We start from the raw sequence: 15,721 nt of genomic DNA, 5'->3' as shown, positions 1-15,721 counted from the left end.
ATTACCTAACGCCCTTAAGCTGTTATTGTCTTTTTGACCGTTCAACAAGTGCAGGTTCATTATTTGTTTGTGGTTCATTCAACAAGCATGGAAAACATTGTTTAAACCTTTTACAAATTTTTTTTTTAAAAGGGGCGTGTTAAATAGTGTAATATTTTGTTTTCCATTGCTTACATGTTTGTAAATAGTTTATATGTAGACAGTTCTTTGAAGTTTGTCTTTAAAGACAGGTGTTTTCACTAAAATTCAATGTTCTTAAACATTTTGCCTTTTGTCAGAGGGGCAACATTTGTAGAGTAACATAGAGGAGTGCTTTTTTTAGAGGGCCAAACACAATAAGTGGTTTATAAATTGGTCTCAATTTATCTCAATTGTTATCTTTTCTCTCGAAGTCTGTGACTTTCTCATGTTGCCTACTGCTAGCTGTACGTTATATGTGTACTGTATGTGTGCCAATTTTCATAGGTTTTTGAGCATCCCAAACCCCTCAAAATGTGATTGTGCAGCAGAAAAACAATCTTTACAAAAACAATAGGTTCCTCCCACTTCCGTGCTCAGGCCCTAATAAGAATAATACCAAACATTTAAATTTCAACATTGTCGGTGCATGTGCCCTAATAATCGTATTCGCTGATCGATGTCCAAACTTAGCCCTAATTATAGTCTGTCAGATCGTTTCAAAGCTGAAGGTGCCATTTTCAAAAAGCTCAGACACTGCTTTAACTCTTTAACAAGGCAAGTTGCATAAGGGACAGTCCTATTTACAGTATGGGCCTGAGGGAGTAAAAGTCAATATGTATGACCCTGGGTTGTTTTATCTGAAAAGTGAACTGCAGCTTCTCTGGCTTAACAAGGCTCCACTCTGGTGTAATTTATCACTATAAGCCAGCATGGCGCTTCAGGATCTCCCTATTCTTCACTTACAGAGAGTCTAATTTCCCTTTAATGCTGTCTCCTTCAAACACGTCTTCTGAGAGTGAAGCCCTAATGCAGATAGCATATTAAAAGTGAGTCAAGAAGAGGCGATTATGCAAGAAAAGACCTTGCAAATAAATTTTTATTGAGAAGTGAAGATTTTTCGGTAACACTTTACTTGAAGGTATGGACATAATCGTGACATGACACTGTCATAACTATGACTTGAGACTGTCATGAACGTGTCATAAACGTTATAAAAAAGTCATAAACGTTTATGACTTATGTCATTAAGTATCATTCGTTTTTGTTTTGACAAATTTACATTGTTTGGGTTGTCTTGATTATGACAACTTGACATTAATCAAAGTGACATTACCAGAAGTTGTCTTGGTCATGACAAGTTGACATTCAATTTCTTTAGAGCGTCCTTATTAAGACAACTTGACATTACCCGAGGATGTCTTTGTCATGACAACTTGACATGAACAGAAAATCCACCTCTTTTTGTATTCATGACATGTTGACATAATGATTATTATAATTAGATGCAAGGTTAGAGACCAATTCTAGCACTTGGACAGATAGATGTGTGACAAGATATTTCACAACATTTTGATTTGTCATTAAGATATGGATAAGACTTGCTGTCATGACACTATTATGACAGTGTAATGCATAGTTTCTTAGACCTCAAGTGAAGTGGTACCATTTTGATTTGTCATTAAGATATCATGGTTAAGACTTGCTGTCATGACATTATGACAGTGTAACTAAGAAATATTTTGACCTCAAGTAAAGTGGTACCATTTTGATTTGTCATTAAGATATCATGAAGGATAAAACTGGCTGTCATGACAACATTATAACAGTGTAACAAATACATTCTTTGACTCATCTTACGTCCCTTTTGGCGCTTGCATCGGAACGTAGGAGGCTGCCGTTATTCACTCGGTTAGAGAAAAAGAACGACATTTAGTGAATTAAATCAATTCTACATACTAAATACTATCTAATACTGGCTACGCTTTGTTGTAAATAGAGCGAAAGAGAGCTGTGCCTGAATCCACTGTCGTCACAGAGTTAAAGGCAGTGAATTCCGTTAAAATGGTGAGTCATTCCTTAGCACTAGGCCTTGAGTTCGCTAGCATCCATGCTAATCGGAGCTAATAGTGCAAAGCTAATGGGTTAGCTAAGGTGCTGCATTCATATGCTAATAGGGTAATTAGCCACAAAAGGCTAGCGGAGTACTGTATATTGCCTGTGAAAAGGCTAATGAATTGCAGCGGTTTTCAATAGGTGAGGCACGCCTCCCCTGGGGGGCGCCAAAGAGCCACAGGGGAGGCGCGACACGCGAAGAAAAAATAACTCTGTATGCAGCTCTATTGATATCGGTAATTATGCATGCGTGTATTAGCTTTAAAATGCATTGTTTCCTTGTCCCAAGTCAACAGAAGTAAGCATTAAGGGAGGAGACAGGACCCAGCAAAAAACGTAGGAAATATGATCCTGAGTTAAAGTTAGGTTTCACCTGGTCGGGGTCCGAGGCTGCACCTCTGACGCAGTGTGACAGAGACTGGGAGAAATGCCGATCACGCGTTTATGGTTGTCTGTGGAGAGCGAGTTCCCCCAGATCTCCACCAAAAACAAATACAGATCAAGGCTGCAGATGGACGACTTGCGTTTATTTCTCTCTGCAGTGTAGCCCCGCATCGAACACCTCTGCGCATCAAAAGCGCGGCCTCACCCCTGACACAGATCAGCTGATTTTGCCGGGGCTTCAGCCCTGAATGTTTTGAGTGTATTCCCGAATGTATTTTGAAAAGTTGACTGACAAATATGAAACCGGACGTTGCTTAGTGTCCACTCTCGCTGTAAAAAGCTGCGCAGCTTCAGGTTTATGGATGTGCTCTGCTGTCGACATGCTGAAGCAGATTTGACGCGTTTGAACCCCCTCGTCAAAGCCAGGCGACAAAAGCACAAAGCAAGCTGATCCACTTTTCCATGTTGATAAGAGCATTAAATGAGAAAAAATAATTGGACAAAAAGAAATCTAGGGACATTTAGAATAGATAAAAATGTGCGATTAATTGTGATTAATTGCGAGTTAACTATGACGATGATATGATTAAATATTTTAATCTTTTGACAGCACTAATAATTAGAAAAGTCAATCCAAAGGAGAATAAAGAGTTGAAAGCAATACAGAATCCCTAAGAGCCTTATTGCAATATATTCCATTATGTTTTTATATTTGGATTGTAATCTGTTTCCCTTTACATAAATATATTTCCATCATATTAATTCAGAAAAAGGTAGAAATAATGCATGAAATGAAGTGTTTAATGCTCAAATTTTTTATGGGGGAGGACCCCCAGACCCCCCACATCATAAGTCACCACACAGATCTAGAAACAAAACCTTGGCCTTTGGGTTGCCAGGCCAGTTATGATTAGGCCAAATGTTGGTGCCATCTAACTTGCCGATTACACATGTTAAGCATGTTTTGTTGCTGTTGCAAAGAATCGTTTATGAATGCACTTTTAAAAAAGTTGTGGAAATAAAAATTCTTCAAATACAATATTAAAACATATTTACATTTTATCAGTTGTTATTGAAACTCATCAAACACACAAAAGATGGCATTTACTGCAGAGGCATGTGTGGAAATATGGGAGTTGTAGTTGTAGTTTTAAAGTATTCATTTCTTTATTTTAATAATTTTGGGGAAGGGGGGGGCTCACATTCACCAAATTTGAAAACCCCTGATCTATTGGTTATGAAAAGTAATGTTGCTTTTCAACACCATTGCTAGCTGTGGGTATTTTGTTGAATGAATGTTAGTACAAATTGTGAGTTTAATTGTTTAATTGGAGTTTATGGTGAAGTAACTTAAAGAGGCTAATTTTTAATGCATTCTTTCTACTGTTACCGGTGCAGTTTTCACATGAAAATCAACAAACCATTTAATGACTGGGTGCGCTTCAAGACTGTTTCCCCATGGCACTCACATAACATTTTAGGGCTGATCTTAAGCGAAGATAAAAGTAGAAGGATGTCCTGGGGACCTCAAAACTAGCTCTCAGGTCTTCAAAACTCAACATACCTTTCTCATTGAATAGCTGGTCTAAAGTATAAATACCTCTGTCACTCCACTGCTTACAAGCAAAGGGTTTGTTACCAGACATTAAGTGTGCATTGTGCCATATTGGGGTATTCAAATGCCACTTATTAGTGTAGCATAGTTGCTCCTCCACCTGTTTAAAGTTGGTCAATGTGTTGGTGATAATAGGCTAGCATACACTTTTTTGGACACACACCTGCAAAGGCAAGGTCTTGCAGTCTTAGACTTCCAGTGAGGTTTTGCTCTATTTCTCTCCATGGAACTGTAGATGAGGGGTCCATCCACACTCTGAGGGCCCGTAGCTGAAAGGCTCTGTGATACATTTTAAGTTGGGGAGGGCCAGGCCTCCCGTGTTTGTGGTACGTTGCAGGGTAGAATATTTTAGCCTAGGTTGTTTATTATTCCAAATATACTGCCAAATTAAGTAATCAAGTTTCTTCCTGAAATGTATTGGTGGGGTATGTTCATTTTAACAACAGCAATCGTGGACCGTAGTGATGCTGGCAGCGCAGACCAATTGGCCAGATCCCTTTGAACACTACTTAATATAGTTTCATAGTTGTCCTGGACAACTCGCTGTAGCGATGCGTGTATGGTGATGCCCAAATATGTAATTTTGCTTTGGGTTGGTATTTTAACACTAATGGCTGATGTCACATGCCTGTTATTCAATAAAAGAATAGATTTATTCCAGTCAATTTTATAGCTGGAGATTGAGCTTGATCTTACATTTTTTTGGAATAGAGTCCTCAAGATCAGAGATGTACAGCAAAATATCATCTGCAAATAATGATATTGCAACACAGTCTCACTCCCTACTCGTCAAATGTCTGACGCATGGTCAAGGATCCCTGGTGTTAAGTTTTAACTAAAGAGGGGTGTCTGTTGCGTTATTTCTTGATGTCGGGGGTCCGTCAGATAGACATTCATGTTAATCCCTCACCCTCGGCTATAAACGAAAGAAAAAACATGCCCCCTTTAACTCGAAATCTGTGACAGTTTTATTATTGCTATTTTTAGCCCAATAACAGCTGTTTTAGTCAACATTTATTCACAAGATCTTATCATGGTTTATGTGTATTTCTTTTAATGTTATTATTTCGGTCTATTTCGGCCAGGGAAGCTGGGTTGCTTTTGTGTTTATTTATATTTTTAAAACTATAACGCTACATCTATCAACATTTATTTAGATGTTATCATGGTATTCATTTCTTTATTTTAATAATATTTCGTTCATATTACCGGTGAAATATTACAGTATGCTGTAATACAGAACATTACGATATGATCTGAGCTAGACGCATTCAAAGCCGATATCCCACAATGCAACGCAGGCATTCATTCACAGAATCGGACAGCGATCAGCGGGTCTTTAACGCCAGTATCGCTTCAATGTACGTATATATAGTCAGTGGTTTTGTCACTAGCAACAACACGTTGCTCAGCTTTGTTCCAGCATCGTAATAACGTTAAAAAAAATCCGCGGAATACTCAGGAAGTGACGTGATACGTGCCGCTCGGCGGAAAAGATAAAAAAATTACATAATATTTGCAATATTGATGTTTTTGTCTAACATTGTATTTGAGGATGTAAACAATAAAGATAACAATAATAATTAAAGTTGCAAGCAGCGATGGATGGGCCCTCGCGCTTAGGGGGCGGGGTAAACCATGACCAATGAAAAAGGAACTCTCTTCTGAGTTCAATGATACCTCACACAAGACTCTACCTTAGATGGGTCAGTATTTATGAAAGGGGGCGTGGCTTAAACATAGGGGGGCGGGCTAAACCATCACCAATGAAGAAGGAAGCCTCTGCTGAGTTCAATGACACCTCACACAAGACTACCTTAAACGGTTCAAACGGCGTGACCTGAGTAAGTGGGCGTGGTTAAATTATAGGGGACAGCTCAGTATCACATGTCGACCACACATTATAAGTTTCATGTAAATCGGATGATGTTTGTCATATAAGGCGCATTTCCTGTTGCCAGCGGGGGGCGCTATGACCAAAAGTAAATATTGGCCTCTAGATGTCCTCAGACCTGGACCCTTGTCAATCGTGAGAAATTTCGGGCAGATACGACAACGTACACTGAAATTACAACAATTTCTTTGTTCATCGCTAAACACTCAAAATGGCCGCCACGCCCACACCGTTTGACGAAAAGTTTTTCTTTTAATAACTTTTCATCTTTAAGGTGTTGAGATGGTACAGACCAAATTTGAAGTCTGCCTGATGAAGTATAGCACCTTGACTTTTAGGCCTACTTCCTGTTGCCACTAGGGGGCGCTATGACTTTAAATATAAGTAAATATCGGCCTTTATTTGTCCTCAGGGTTGGACGCTTATGAATCCTGAAAAGTTTCGAGCCAATTGGACAATGTACACTCAAGTTACACCCACTTCCTGTTTTGATGGCGAAACGCACAAAATGGCAGCCCCGCCACGGCCACGCCCTATGACGAAAAGTTTTTCTTTTAACAAATTTTCATCTTTAATGTCTTAAGATGTTACAGACCGAATTTGAAGTTGATCGGATGAAATCTCTATGAGGAGTTCGTTAAAGTACGACATGTGGAAATGGCCAAAATCGCACTAATTTTCGAACTTTGAAATCAAAATGGCGGACTTCCTGTTGGGTTTAGGGTATGGCTCCAACGACGTTTGTTGTACATCTTGACATGTTACATATGTGTACCAACTTTCGTGAGTCTACGTTAAACACACTGCAGGGGCTCAATTTTGTTTAACTTTGTAGGGGGCGGTAGCGAGCCATTTTTGTGCGCCTATTCCCGAAACCTTTAAAATACGTAAATTTTCACCAGACTTGATGTGACCGCCAATTTTGGTGAGTTTTTGAATATGTTAAGCCCCTCAAAAAGCCAATTCATTTGGTGTAATAATAATAATTCCTTCAGTTTCAACAGGGCCTTCGCCGCTGTTGGCGCTCGGGCCCTAATAAAATACAGTTTCATGTATTTGTCTCATGTATTGTGTGCTCGGCCGGCCGGCCGGCGGGCGGCAGCAATCTGAAGTGGAATGAAGCCAGCAGCCACGGCAGACAGTAGAAACACAGGAGTCGAATATGTCCTCCCACCACCCCGGAAGAACTACAAGTACACAAGCTATTAAAACAACTTCTGTGGCGTGTCTCTTATGGGAGTTGTAGTTTTAAAGTATATTGGTATATTTCTCATAATTAGATACACCCTGGGGATTTTTTGGGATGGGGAACACACTAGTGTCATCAGATTTTAAAAATTGAATCGTTAAATAGGTGAAAATAGCTTATTACCATATTTGACAGTGCCAGTGACAGTGACCATATCTACATGACAGCTGAGGTCCAGAGCTTTCTAGAACAGCTGGTCCTATGTGTGTAGCTCCTTCTGTTGCTAAATGACAAGCCTTCAAACATGTACTGGGTTCAAGGTTCAGAGGTCGATATTTCAAAGCAGGAGTAATGTATTCTCTTCAGACTGACATTTGTTACTGTCGAGGTTAAGACCTTTCCAACGATATCTTTGCTATTCCTACGACAATGTTTTAGTTTTTACACATCATGGAGACCACTTTGCAGACTTTATTGTTCCCAGAGGGCTATTTGCCTTGAGTTGAAATGCTTCACACATAACAACTGACACATTGTATTATCTCTTCTGACATATACTTACATACTTATATACTTATAGTATATATCATACTTATAGTCATGATATATACTTATATCATGACACATACTTACAATAAAAAAAAAGTGATATGTGAATCACATCACACAGCCACACTCTATTGTTTATCTTTCACAAACAAATGAAGCTATTCCTCAACCCCTGCCTTCCTCAAGCAACATTATTTAAAGTTTTAATTGAGGTATAGGTCCGAATAGGCCCATAGTTTAGAAACGTTAAGTTTACATTGGGTTTAGTTTACATATCTTCTGCCAGAGGATAAGAGCTTATACTACTACTACTACATACTTGGCATGGAGAATAAAGATAGATCAGACCATAATTTCTGTGCTTGCCTGGGAAGACTTTTCTCTGAGAAGTTTCTATTCTTCTCCACAACCTTCATGAAAGTCATATTAAAATGCTCTGTAATGCAGCCTTGTATAACATAAACCCTCTGATTCACCGTGAGTGTCTGCTCTAAATGATAACACACACTTTCAACACGGGCCTTCCAGTCAAAGGTGTTGTCCATATAAACACCAAGGTGCCTATAGAGCGCAGCCGATTGATTGGTTCATCATTTATGACCTCTGATACCCTCTGACCCATGTCACGACCCTTTCCTCGGTTTGTGAAATGGTTGAATGACATGTGTGAGTTGTGTCTGTGTGCAGTATATAGGCTCAGGTAGAAGTGTGCCAAAAATGCCAAAACACATGTTGTATATGTACACATACCCATACAAAGCTATATACAGTACATTTTACTCTGTGAACAAAAACCTCGGCAACAATCTGCTTGTGCTTTTAATTTCCTGAAAATGCTTCCTAAAACTAGTCCCTTCTTAGTTTTGAAAAGGTAGTCTCTTAGTAAAGGCTACAAAGGTTAGGATGGCTACAATCTGTAACCACGGTGATTGATATGAGAATCATCTTCTGAATATAATTATTAATATGTTAGGCCTACCATAAATTGATATTTCAAAAAAGGCATTTATTTAAAACTGCTAATAATGCAGTGTGATTTTAAATCAAACTAAGTCCCACACATAAATATGCTCATGTTTTTTTCCCTTTAGTCTTTGCTATTAATATTCATCAACTGCAAAATTAGAAATTTGCGTTTTCAAATAATATGCATGGAAAATAAAATAAAAAAAATGCTTCTCTTTGTATATAGTTTATTTTTTGTTTTTCACAACAGTAGGCTACAAGTCAAAACAAATGCAAATTAGTCAAACAAGCCATTAGGCTGTATTTCTAAACACTCAACTGTCGGTTTTTTATATAGTATATATAAGGCAAATCAAAGTGCTTAGCATAAAACACTATTTTTTCATTATTTGTATTTTATTGTGTAAATTCTCACGTACAACGTATGCCATTTTTTCACAGACGAGGAGGGGTAATCACTAGGGATGGAACGGTACATGTATTCGTATTGAACCGAAACGGTACGGGCGTCTCGGTTCGGTACATGAATTTACACGGAGAATACACGGTATAAAAATAAATAAAACTCACGTGCAAATTAATTAATTTAATGTGGAACTACTGTTACATACACGTTTCTTAGGGACACCTTATCTGTAGCCCCGCCTTAGCTCTGAAGCTCCCAAGCTCCGCCTACATGTCGAGTCGGTCCAGTGAGTCCACACGAAGCAAACTAGTCCCTTCCATATACAACCAAACACGGATGTACTGTAGCTGTATCCCTTCTTGCCTCGACCACAAATGGCTTCCAGGCCCATTTGCTTCGCCGTTTGCTCCGCCGTTAGCTCCGCTGTTAGCTCCGCTTTTAGCTCCGCCATTAGCTGTTAGCTCCGCCGTTAGCTTCACTGTTTGCTGCTAGCTCCGATGTTAGCATGTGAAGCTAACGCCACAATTCGCCAACTGCTCTGTGTAACCGAAGCTGCTCTTTTAACACCCCTGCTCTGTGCATTCAAATATGAGAGCAGCGCTTGTCTCCCATATCACACTACTAGCTGATTGTCTTATTTTGTTTACAAGTTCCAGATGGAGTCTGGAGATGATGTGGGGTAGCCTACTTATTGTTTACTGTTTACATCTTACTTTATACGCTCCAGGCTGTTGCAGCTAGCTCAGGGGAGAGACGGGATGACACTAGGTGGTACAGCCTGAGACATGCACAATAAAAAAAATTGCCTTCTGCATTTTTGTTATGCTTTTCCCTCCATTGTACCGAAGCGAACCGTGATGTCTGAACCGAGGTATGAACCGAACCGTGACTTCATTGTACCGTTCCACCCCTAGTAATTACTAAGTCAATTCCACAGATTTTTTTAAACGTTATTACGATGCATAACTTACTGGAACAAAGCTGAGCAACGTGTTGTTGCTGGTGACAAAAACACTGACTATATATATTTACATTGAAGCGATATTGTTGTTAAAGATCCGCTGATCGCTGTCCAATTCTGTGAATGAATGCCCGCATTGCATTGTGGGATATCGGCTTTGAATGCGTCTAGCTCAGATCATATCGTAATGTTCTGTATTACAGCATACTGTAATATTTCACCGGTAATAAGAACAAAATAATATTATTAAAATAAAGAAATGAATAGCATGATAACATCTAAATAAATGTTGATAGATGTAGCGTTATAGTTTTAAAAATATAAATAAACAAAAAAGCAACCCAGCTTTCCTGGCCCAAATAGACCGAAATAATAACATTAAAAGAAATACATTTAAACCATGATAAGATCTCGTGAATAAATGTTGACTAAAACAGCTGTTATTGGGCTAAAAATACCAATAATGAAACTGTCACAGATTTCGAGTTAAGGGGGGGCGTGTTTTTTCTTTCGTCTATATCCGACGGTGAGGGATTAACATGAATGTCTATCTGACGGACCCCCACGTCGAAAAATAACGCAACAGGTACCCCTCTTTCATTAAAACTTAACCGCCAGGGGTCCTTGACCATGCGTCAGACATTTGACGAGTAGGGAGTGAGACTGTGTTGGATATTGAGCTGCTATTGGATTTAATCTGGACATTACAGATTTTATTTTGCTTTATGGCTTGGGCTAATGGTTCAAGAGAGTTTGCAAACAGCATGGGGGGGAAAGCAGACATCCCTGTCGCGAGCCCCGCTCGATGGAAAATGGCTGAGAATGCAAGCCATTGGTTGAGACTACCGCACCATGTCAATGAATTTGGCCCCCAAACCAAGCCTCTCCATTACTTGCCATAAGTAGTTCCACTCTAGGCGGTCAAAAGTCCACTGATAAAACTGCTGCCGTTGTTGGAAGGTTTTTGGCTTCTTCTATTACATGAAATAGTGTGCGTACATTGACGCTTTGGTATAAAACCTGATTGGTCGGGGTGGACTAGCTTCTCGATAAAGCGTTCTAGGCGGAGAGCCAAGACTTTGGAATAAAGCTTAATATCAGTCCCAATGAGGCTGATGGGCCTGAAATTTGAGCAATCCGTAAGATCTTTGCCCTTTTGGGGTATAACGGAAATTAGTGCAGTGTTGGTTTGTTGGTGGAAAGTACCCTTCTCTATGGCTGAAGTTAAAGCTTGTAAATGGTAGGTCCTAATATGTCAAAATACTGTAGAAGAAGTTCTGATGGAATTCAATCCAACCCTGGCGTTTTCCCTTTTTTAACTGTTTTTAAGTTCCTCTAACTTTATAGGTTGACCCAGTTTTTCTGCCTCCTCTAGGTCAAGAAGAGGCAGGTTTAGTTCTTTTAGGAACTTCTGGCACTGTGTCGGATCTGGGTTGCAGGAGGACTCATACAACTTTGAATAAAAGGATTGAAAAGTGGCGCTGATATCCTTTGGATTCGCTTTGTTTTAATTTCAGAGCAAGCAATTTGCTTGGTTTAGAGCCATTAAAATAATAATTTTGCCTCACTCTGTGCATTATGAACTTAGCTCTCCTTAGCAGATCATTCAACTCTGTTCGACTTGTGACTAGAAGAGTATGTGTAGATTTAGAAAAACAAGTCTTAAGAGACTGCTCTAAAGATTTACAGCGTTCTTCCAACAACAGGGTTGTGCATCCTCCATATATCTGTAAGATGGTGGGATTCCACAACTGTAAACATGTCTGATATATGTTTTTGGGCTTTTGTGTGATTGACCCTTGATCTATCCTGATTTAAATCTAGTACTGCATTGTAGTAATGTAATACATGTCTCTCCCTATAATTAGTGAATATTCATTGAGAGAAAGCAATTCATTGGTTAGGCGCGGGAAAAACAAAGGCTATTTTCCTACTCCTTATCGTGGTACATATATAAGATATCCTGCCTGAAAGGTCTTTACTACTTTTGTCTACAGTGAGTGCGCATTTCTGCGACAGCAACCCACACCCCAGACCTCCTTCCCTATTTATTATTATTTAAATAAACTTGTTTTTGTTGAGCCATGCATTTGGGTCTGTTCTGTCTCCAGCGTAACAACTCCAAAGAAATTTAATGTCAAGTTGTCATGACAAATACATCTTCTGGTAATGTCACCATGTTAATGTCAAGTTGTCATTACAAACACTTCCCAAACTAATTTAAAGTCAACTTGTCATGACCAAGACAACATCTGGTAATGTCCCTTTGATTAATGTCAAGTTGTCGTAATCAAGACAACCCAAACAATGTCAACTTGTCATGACAAAAATCGAATGACACTTAATGACAGAAGTCATGAACGTTCATTACTTGTTTATAACATTTATGACAGGTTCATGACAGTGTCATGTCATAGTTATGACAGTGTCATGTCATGATTATGTTGATACCTTCAAGTAAAGTGTTACCGATTTTTCTTTGACTCACAACACTGACTCTCTTACACTCGCTTTCCAACAATCTGAGAACAGCATTGCCTAATGGGTGTGGCTTAATGAAGCAGAGCTAAGTGAATCACTAATAAAAGATAGAGGTATCTCCAGCTCGGACAAGGCTTCCAGAGAGCCAAAGTGTTCCCCAGGTTATTAATTATACTGAGCGTCTGAGCATGTCCTGCCCCAGCATGAACCACTAATTATCAATCTCTCACTGCACACTAACGGAGCGCTAAATGAAAACAAAGGAGAGGTGCTCAGGAACAAAAAGCTATCTGTGTTGCTGTCTATTATATCAATAAGAAGAGCATTGATGGGAGTGTGTGTATGTGTGTGTGTGTGTGTGTGTGTGTGTGTGTGTGTGTGTGTGTGTGTATGTGAGAGAAGCTCTTTCCATCTTCAACAGTCTGAGCTTTACTTGTCCGATGACTGGTAGACATCCTGAGAGCGAGGGTAGAAGAGTGAGGAAGGAGAAGACAGATGCTGACTCTGCTAAACGGTTCAGATGTTATGAAAGGGGGTGTGGCTTAAGCATAGGGGGTGGGCCAAACCATCACCAATGAAGAAGGAACTCTCTGCTGAGTTCAATGACACCTCACACAAGACTCTACCTTAAATGGTTCAAATGTTATGAAAGGGGGCGTGGCCTGAGTAAGTGGGCATGGTTAAAGTATAGGGGGCGGCTCAGTATCATTGCTAAACACTCAAAATGGCCACCACGCCACGCCCACACCGTATGACGAAAAGTTTTTCTTTTAATAACTTTTCATCTTTAAGTCCATCGGATGAAATCTCTAGGAGGAGTTCGTTAAAGTATAGCACCTTGACTTTTAGGCCTACTTCCTGTTGCAACTAGGGGGCGCTATGACTTTGAGTCAGTTTTGTCCGGTAAATGTCCTCAGAGTTAGAGTCTTATGAATCATGAAAAGTTTCAAGCCAATTGGACAATGTACACTTGAGTTACACCCACTTCCTGTTTCGATGGCGAAACGCACAAAATGGTTGTCCCGACATGGCCAAGCCTATGACGAAAAGTTTTTCTTTTAATAACTTTTCATCTTTAAGGTATTGAGATGGTACAGACCAAATTTGAAGTCCATTGGATGAAATCTCTAGGAGGAGTTCGTTAAAGTATAGCACCTTGACTTTTAGGCCTACTTCCTGTTGCCACTAGGGGCCGCTATGAGTTTGAGTCAATTTTGTCTGGTAAATGTCCTCAGAGTTAGAGTCTTATGAATCATGAAAAGTTTCAAGCCAATTGGACAATGTACACTTGAGTTACACCCACTTCTTGTTTTTCGATGGCGAAACGCACAAAATGGCCGCCCTGTCACGGCCATGCCCTATGACGAAAAGTTTTTCTTTTAATAACTTTTCATCTCTAAGGTCTTAAGATGGCACAGACCAAATTTGAAGTTAATCGGACGAAATCTCTAGGAGGAGTTCGTTAAAGTACGACATGTGGAAATGGCCAAAATCGCACTAATTTATGGCTCCAATGAGCTTTTTTGTATGTCTTGACATGCTATATTTGTGTACAACGTTTTGTGAGTCTACGTTAAATGTACTGCAGGGGCTCAATTTTTTTAAGTTTTGTAGGGGGCGCTAGCGAGCCATTTTTGTACACATATTCCCGAAACCCTTAAAATACGTACATTTTCACCAGAATTGATGCAATCGCCAATTTTGGTGAGTTTTTGAGTATGTTAAGCCCCTAAAAAAGGTGATTCATTTGCCGGACGAAGGAAGAATAATAATTCCTTCAGTTTCAATAGGGCCTTCGCCACTGTTGGTGATCGGGCCCTAATTAAATCCTGGTTTAAGCATCATGGATGCAGGATGATGCTAAGCATTAACAGCTGATCCACATAATCTTATGTTTCAGTGAAGTATACTGTGTCCAATCACCAATGTTTACACCAGCATCTGGTTTTACAGTCAGCTCCTGGCTTCAGATTTCCTTTGTAATCACAGAGCTTCAGTTTTCCTTCTGTTTTACCTTTTTCTTCACACATACTTCACAACTATAACCCCAATAGTTGTGTAATGGCTACACTTTTACATTTCTGGTTAAAATAATTCCACTAGACTTTGAAATATAAACGAGGCAACAGCTTTGTGTTTTCTCCAGATTCTATCCATAGTCACTGAGTCTGTTTTAGTCACAATGAGATAAATGCCTCATTTATCTCATTGTGACTAAAAGCTTCATCTGCTTATTATATTAAGAGTTCAATGATCACCCTCTTGTCAATAATAAATGAACGCCTCAGGTGTCTCTTAAGTAGAAGATAGAATAGTAGAGTAGAATGTCTACTCTTCTTCCTGATTAATGTCAGTCCGTACCTGGGGTGGGACACTCTGGCTCACATATGGTCTCAGGCTCTGCTTTGCGCCTTTCTTTCTTTCATTGTCCTCCAGCCTCTTCTTTGAGAATTGTGGCTACATCTGGTGGCTCTTCTTTGGCCCCACATGATATGGTTTTCTGCTATTCCTCTCTTGGAGAAGATGCCGTGGTGTCCCCGCTCTGGAAGGACTTGCTGTCTCAGATGAGTGGGAATCTGCCCCCTACCCAGGAGAGCTCAGGCTGGTGGGTTGGCCCCTGACGAGGACGGCCTTATGGATTTGGGCTTGCCAGAGCCGGTTGTGAGGACAATGCAAGAACCCTGTGTCCCTCTCAAAAACTAGGGCAGCCTACTCGTAAAGAAAAGCCGTTGGGACAGTATTTGTCACATGGTACAAGTTCACCAGGTGGATCCCTACTTGGCGACGGCACAGGACATCCTGTCGTTCCTGCCAACCCACCTGCAGGGAATGTTGGCAGTTGTCAGGGCTGTGTGCGTTGGTGCTTCCACACTGAATGAGCATGAAGGTTTCCTGGTTTCTCAGAGGCTTCCAGGAGCCGCCGGTCTGTAAGGCAAGACCTTCTGTCCGTCTTCGGGATATGGTCACGGTCCTTGAAGCACTTTAGCATTCCTTTCTAATCTGACATGGCTCACCTTTAACACTAGGTTCCTCCTGGCATAACTTTTTGCCAGGTTTTATTGCATAAACGTGGCTGCTAGCACCTTCTTTTGAGGATTGGGTTCTGAATGCCACTATGCAGTAGCCAACACAGTGAGCACACCCCTGTGCCAGTTGGGTCCAGCCAGGGAGATATCTGTACAAGATATCTGAGAACAGGCCCT

At 40.1% G+C, this 15,721-nt stretch overlaps 1 protein-coding gene across 2 annotated transcripts in view; it reads right to left on the bottom strand.

Moving 5' to 3' along the window:
* Positions 1-15,721, bottom strand: part of LOC116057552 (spondin-1-like) — a 293,280-nt gene that overhangs the window by 41,494 nt on the left and 236,065 nt on the right. The gene's annotated exons all lie outside the window — the stretch shown is intronic.

The sequence above is a fragment of the Sander lucioperca genome, chromosome 7 (assembly GCF_008315115.2).
Source record: "Sander lucioperca isolate FBNREF2018 chromosome 7, SLUC_FBN_1.2, whole genome shotgun sequence".
In the NCBI taxonomy this organism is placed as follows: domain Eukaryota; kingdom Metazoa; phylum Chordata; class Actinopteri; order Perciformes; family Percidae; genus Sander; species Sander lucioperca.
This window is presented reverse-complemented; position numbering and strand designations above follow the sequence as displayed.